This window comes from Helianthus annuus, chromosome 11 (genome assembly GCF_002127325.2).
Source record: "Helianthus annuus cultivar XRQ/B chromosome 11, HanXRQr2.0-SUNRISE, whole genome shotgun sequence".
Taxonomy (NCBI): Eukaryota; Viridiplantae; Streptophyta; class Magnoliopsida; order Asterales; family Asteraceae; genus Helianthus; species Helianthus annuus.
In genome coordinates this window covers 130,421,587-130,429,298 of record NC_035443.2, presented here as the reverse complement: position 1 = coordinate 130,429,298, position 7,712 = coordinate 130,421,587, and positions in this window count along the sequence as shown.

Here is a 7,712-nt window from a genome sequence, read left to right as displayed (position 1 = left end):
CACAGGCGGATCGCAATAAAGTAAAACATTGTTCAACAGACTTCAGGCATCCTAATCTTGCGAGACTTTTATTGATGCTAAGGAGTGACTAGCCTATTACACGTAGTACCTGCACTTAGCCTTTTTGATCAGTTTACACTGGTAAATACAATTTAACTGACTCATTTTGAAAATGTTTTTAAAAATTGATTTGAATGCTCGCGACACAAAACTTTTTATAACATGGGATAATTATTTGCTTAATAATCTTGTAAAAGAATTACATGTCTGTTATGCGTTCAGTTGCCCGGGTCGTACCGGGTTAAAGATAAATAGACACACCACTTAATATAATTCCGCCGCGAGACTTCTCTCGACCGACGATTATACTTTATAGAAATGCACTACGGGTGTACGCCTACACCCGTGTGCGAAGGTCGTGGCCATTCTTTGAATGATGCCAAGGATATCTGGGACATGGTCATTAAGCCCCCAAAGGCGTTAAACAAACAAAACAGCATTTTTAAACGGGTTAATTTGACAGCACTTAACCACCGACCGGTTAAGGTCAATTCCCCGACCAAGCGGTATTTTATATACCGTACCCCAAGCCCATATAGGGAAAATAAGTTAAATGTATTTACCTGAGCAAATTTATACAATTTATCCCAGCCGTATACCACCAAGCAAGTATGGATAGCTTTTACTGGGCTCCTAAATCTGGAACGAAGGTTTTTAATAACCTATTAGATTTCTAACGGGTCTTTAATTAATCCTAAGCTCAGACAGGTTAGTTTTAACAGAAGAATACGGTTCAAACGCATGACAAAGCGAAGACCGATTTAGAATGTAGTTTTGACCCGACAAGCTTGCATGCTTGTTTAATATGGGTAACTTAAACACATTCTGGAATTTGAGATAAAAACGATATGGTTTGACCCGTTTCGGCTTATATATGCAAACTAGTTACATACGCCGATCCGAATGCGAAAAGTGCGTAACGAGTAACCAAATGAACCATGAACAGGTTTCCTAAGTTAGTATGCCCTAAATATGTTGTGATATCAGCAGGATACCTTCCGTTATGCCCAAGACGAAATTAAACTCAAACTATGCCCTATAGGGGCATTTTGGTCATTTTAAAGTTTATAAAAGAGTTTAAATAATAACCTGAGGTACAGGTCTGATTAAATCAGTAATTATACTTAATTTCATAAGTTCTAACAGTAGGGTATCATATATATGTGAAATTTATTAATTATAACCATACCATGCACCGCAGGGGCATTTTGGTAATTTCACATAGGCTTAAAAGGTCAAAACTGAAAACCCGAGTTTAAAACTTTTCCTTACTGTTAAAATATAAGGATTTACTAAATATATCAATAGGCATCAGCCCTTATATGTTTATAATAGTTTTGATACATACTATGCGTTAAAAACGCTTAAAAAGGCGATTTGGAGCCATTTCCGGGTTTTGTATAAAAAGATGATATTTTTAATATTCCAGAAGGCTCAAAATAATTTATTTAACATATTGGATCAGTAGAAAAAGGTTTGGGGTCAAAAGGATTTGTAAAACTCGTTTTATAGCCCAAAAGGGCAAAACCGGCAATTACCGAATCAAGCCTATAACCCTATGTTATGCTCAGCCTAAAAATAAATAAAAATCTTTAAAAATCCCAAAATATTATTTTATATCAGTAGGTAAAAATTTTGGTATCAAAAATTGGGTTTAGATAGGATATATGCTAATTACGCCGTTTAATTAATAAAAGGCTTTCTAATTACGCTATTGAGCATAACTTCTAATCTAGACCTCAAACTGATGTCAAATTTTAGGGACAAGTTTATAATTCAGTAGTGAAGGTTTCTATCCTTTCACATTTTCAAAAATGTCGTTTTAAGGTCAAAAGGGCATAACGGTCAACATTTAGGCTTTTTAACGGAAACAAGCATGAACTAGGATTTCTATGGAACCAAGTTGTATAACCTCGGAGGGTTATACTAACCTATAATATGGTCCTAATGGAATCCTAAGGCATATCTAAACTAAGCTAAATCGGGTCAGAACTGAAAGTCAAAGCAAAAGTCAGCTTTTGCGACTTTCGGTTCCGAACCGGGCCTATACTTAGAATTGTCGGGTTGAATCATGCTTAGGCATGTTCAACTAATATTTACCAAGTTATTAATGTGACCAAACTGATTTTATGACTTTAATTTAATAGTTATGCATTTTATTTAAAACTAACCCGTTTGACTTCCATTTGACCCGACAATTAACTAAGTAAACGTGGTAATTAGGAGGTGCCCTTTTTGAGGGTTTAACACCTACCTAATTACGGTCACGTAGCCACGTTTATTGCAAACAATGGCTTAACCGTTTAAAAGTCAAAGCGTTTATCAAAAACGCTTGACTTTTCGGTTTAAACGCTAAATGATTAAACTAGACATGAAAGGGTACTTACAAGAGGTCCTATGAACTGAAGGAGGTTCTCAAAAAGAGTTCAAGACCCTCACAAATCAGAGATCATAGCAGATTTGAAGGAATGGTGTGAAAACAAAGGAAACCCATCTCCTATTTATACTTTTCGGGACCTCGTAGGATCGCGACAAGTGTCGGGGAGTTATATTCAGTTTATTACAAGTGTAAAGTGGTTTTTTATCATACAATGGGCAGCCCCTAGAGTCAAGTTTGTGAGTATGGCACCTTGTTTTAACAAAACCAGCAGCCAAAAACATGTTTCTGCAACTGTGCAGGTCACGCGGCCCGCGTAGGAGGCCCAAGAAGGCTTCGCGGCCCGCCTGGCAGCCCAGTTCAGCAATTAGGACTTTTAAAACATGCAGTTTCAGTCCCTGTGAGTACATAACTGCACATAACAGCCCTTTATAAACCCGTACATCTTATAAAAAGTCATATTCAGTCCCTCTGTCATCTGAATCAGATGGTTACAGGTCTGAAACAACTTTTGAAGGCTGTTAAGATCAGAAACAGTTTGCTGAAATACAGTTTCAGTCCCCGCATATGTTAAAAAGGCTTTTCTGATGCGAATAAGGTCCGTTAATCTCATTTCAAGGCTCTACTAAGATGCCTACAGATTGAGGATATAAAACATGCTCAAAAACATGTCGGATGTCGGTTCGTTTGGCCGTACGGTCACGTTGTTCGTCTAATTACGACGAAACACGAACGGACGCTAAAAATGGTCCAAATTACGCGACGAGTGGAATTTATCATGCCACACACTAAAATAAAATATTTTAGTGCTTACATAAATTTTTGGGTGTCCGGGGATATTCAGAACGCGAGATATGCGCAAAAGTGCAAACTTGTGCACTTTTTGACACTTTTAGTCCCTGCATGACATAAAAGTTTATTTTTGCACACCAAACACCTCTAAGCCTATATCTAAGCTATATAAATGATAAATAGGGTATGTTTAACTCATGGACATATTCCGGAAGGTCCGTTATCAAATGATTCGACCTACATTTTCAGTTTGACGCAATTAGTCCCTTAATTGCGCAAAGTAGCGCGAAATGCCGTTTAATGATATCTAAGCCTTCCATGGCCCATAATAATCATTACCAAGCATATATTTAAATATTACTACACTCCCATTTTCTTAAATAGTCACCGAAGGGCGTATATTCAAAAGTTGACGCTTCAGGCCCCTCTATTGCGCAAACTTGCGCATTTCATCATTTATTAGCATTGAAGCCTCATCTAATCCATATTAGGCACCCTTGAAAGTATTATTAAACATTACGATGCTTTGGGTTCGCTAAAAGGTCATTCAGAGGTATAATTAAACATATTGACACTTTTAGCCCCTCTAACTTGCAAAGTTGCGCGTAACTTTACTTATAGGCATAAAAACCTTAGATGGCCAATAATTGGCATTCCCGAGAGTATAATAAAATACCATGAGGCTCCCGGTTGGTTAAAAGATCACTCAGAGGTAAGAATTAACATATTGACGCTTTTAACCCTTTATTGCGCAAACTTTCAATTAATTACGGTAACGGCTACACTTAATCATCAAGTGGCACATTTGTGAATATAAACATCGTAAGAGGTTATTTAAAAACTTATTTTAGGTATGCTAACACGTCCAGTCCTTTTATAATCAAAGTTTTTGATTTTTCGAAAAATTAGTCCCTAAATTTCACTGTTTGACTTCATTAGGGTTTATTACACGTGTCAATACATCATTGGACGTGATTTTACGAGGTGTTACATGATGACTCCTTGATCGCTTTATTAGAATGTGCAGTTTGTGGTTCTTGTTGTTGTTGAGCAACTTGATGATAAATTGCTTTCCGATAGTAGTCATTGTTGTTGAACGGATTTTGAGCTCCACTTGCTTCGCGATTCGTGCACTCTCTCTTGAAGTGTCTTTTTTCCCTGCAACGAAAACAAGTAACTTTAGATTTATCAAAACCTAAAGTAGAAACATTAGCATCACGGAAATCATCTCTTCCCATAATTTGTTTAAACTTTTCAGCTCTCCTCAATACACTAGCCATACACCATTTTATATCCATCAATTCCATTTCCTCAGCATCAATCTGATCATAATCCTCTTTTGTCAACATTGGATTCCCGATCCTTCCTGCAACTAAACTCCCATATGACTCAAGTACAGTCACCAACAAAGACATGTGACTTTTTGCAACTTCTTCTGAGTAATTCTGATCATTTTCAAGGTTTAAAGCAATGTTGCATTATAGAACTTTGCCATTCTTTGAGTTTGAAGAGTTTGGATCAAACGATGGATATGAAGAAAATCCAATTTTGCTACTAGATCCTTTAGCTGATCCTTCTGATGAACTCTTAGCATTGAATGCAGTCTCAATTTTTGATGACATGTTGGTTTTATCACTGATACCTCCTTTGTAATAAAGACCGATATCTTGTTCACCATCAAAATCCTTCATTCTTGAGATCTTTCGTTGTTCTATCTCTTGAGCTTCAAGTTTCTCAATGAACTTACTCAGTGTCAAATTGCTAAAATCCTTTTTATTTCTCAACATCATCAGATACGTGCCCCAAGTTTCATGTGGCAATGCATCAGCTAATTTCTCAATCAATTTTTCATTGTCCTTTGTGATGCTCACCCTTTTCATATTGACTAACAAATTGCAGTATCTTTCAATGATCTTCTTGGTGCTCTCGGTTCTCAAACCATGAAATAGATCAAATTCCTTTTTCAAAAGTGATTTTTTGTTCTTGATCATTTCTTTACTTCCAACAAACTTTGATTTTAAAGCTTTCCAAATTGAATATGCAGTTCCATTGTGTTGCAATAAAACCAAGATATCTTCCTTAACAGCTTGATGCAATAAACTCATCATCATCTTTTCATCTTTGCATTTCTTTTTCTCTTCTGCACTTAGATCTTTAATTGCAATAATCTCCTCATCGTCATTCATCGGTCTAACATATTTAGTTTCAACACATTCCCAAGCATCCAAGTAATTTGCTTGAACCCAATTTTCAAATCGTTCTTCCCATCCTTTATACTCCTCGATATTAATGAGCTTTGGCGGTTTTTGCATGGTGTCCGTTTCATTTTCCAACATTGTGTTCTGTGCAATGCTAATCGGAGTAGCAAAGGCGTTATAAAATTCCTCTTCCATGTTTCGGATTTAAAATTTCACAAACTTAATCTTTCAAACGTAACACTGATGCGAAATACACTTCATACGAAATGACCTTGTTCAAACGAAATAACCTATTTGATGCGAAATGACTGTTTTCATGCGAAATAACACACTTTCAAATGAAATAGGTGATTTTGTGTGAAATGATCAAACAAAATGTCAATTTGATGCGAAATGACTGATTTCGTACGAAATACCCTATTGATTTCGTGCGAAATGAATGAATCTAGGTGATTTCGTGCGAAAAGACCCCGAATATGCTATTTCGTGCGAAATGAAACTCTTATTTTGTATGAAATACTGCTGATGTCATCATCTCGAGCTGATTTTGTCAAAATTGATCAGGTTTAAGTCCGATTTTAAGTCTGAAACTTTCTAGGGTTTGTTGAAACACTGTTTCGCACATTATGTGTAAAATTTAAGTCATTTTGTCCGTGAAAACTTGTTAATTTTGAAAAAGAAGGTGTAGAAATCAGAATTTGCAGCTGAATTGGTAAGAGCTCTTCCTCCTGAGCTCTGATACCACTTGTAGGATCGTTTTCTGACCCAAATGAGTCGATCAGAAGAGTTTTTGCTCAATACGAGAGGCGGAAACAAATGTATTGAGGCAATTCAGCTTGCAATTCACTTTAAACAGTCTTTTGATTGATTTGACAACTTTTTACAGCGAGTAGACACTTCGGCAGCAGTTCGGCACTGAAACCGGAAAAGTTACAAATGACAAGGCACACCTTGTATTTATAGGCAAGGGTATTTTGTACGAAACCACTCAAGCGAAAACAAGTTCACACGAAATCACTATTTCGTGCGAAATCACCTGTTGATTTCGTGCGAAATGACAATTTGTTATTTCGTGCGAAATGACCTCTAAACCCATATTTGACATTTTTCTCGTACTACGTGCCCTGATCTATCTATTCTATTACAAGACTCGATACAAGATGAAGTCGACAGACGTATGCACCAACATAAATGATTAGTGAAAATCATGAAGAAGACGCAATTATGAAACAGGTCTTTTAATATGTTGGAATGACCAATAGGATCAAACCTAGAAAATATGCATATTTGATACAACATTCTTGGACAATTTTATGTGTTAATTAAAATCGAGAAATAACTCTCTATTTATACTAGGCAAACAAATCTTAATCTACTACAAACACCACTAAGAAAACAAAACAAATCAAACAGATAAACCTAGACAACTCAAACCATCCATTAGTGTGGAAAACATAACAATTTTCTTTTGGATTAATCATCTCTCCTCCTTTGTAGAAGAAGATAATTAATCTTTTATAATCGCTACAATGATTTTTTCGCCGGGTCACTAAGTTTTAATGTTACATCTATTAAGTTGATTTGTAAAATTAAATCATATATACTGACTCTTCTTTTTGTACAGGTGGTGGAAGGACCTAGGGTTGGGGCAAGACTTAAAACTTGCTAGGAACCAACCTTTAAAGTGGTATATTGTGCCTGTGGTTTCCTTAGCAAATCCTACCTTGTTGCAACAGAGAATCGATCTGACAAAAATCGTCACTCTCATTTATATTATAGATGATGTTTTTGACATCTATGGGACCTTTAACAAACTTACTCTACTCACAGAAGCTATCAACATGTACACAACAATGATGCTTGTTAATTCATTTTAACTATTACATGTTTTGCATAGCTTGTCTTCCTTCCAATATATTCAATCATTAACAAGAATATAATATATATATATATATATATATATATTATTCAAGGTGGGATATCAACGCTGTAGAGCAACTTCCATACTATGTCAAGTCATCCTTTAAAGCTGTATATGACACTACAAATGAAATTGCATGCAGAGTTCACAAGAATCATGGATTCAACCCCATAAAATTCTTACGAAATTCGGAAATTCGGTATGATATATTGGTCATTGTTAACTTCATATTTAACTAATTTACAAATTACAGGTGAAAGAACTTAGAAGAACAAAAAAAGTATATTACTAAATAATATTTTCGTGTGTATTGAACAATTGAGAACCATATCTTTTTCTATGGATCGTTGACAATGAGATGATT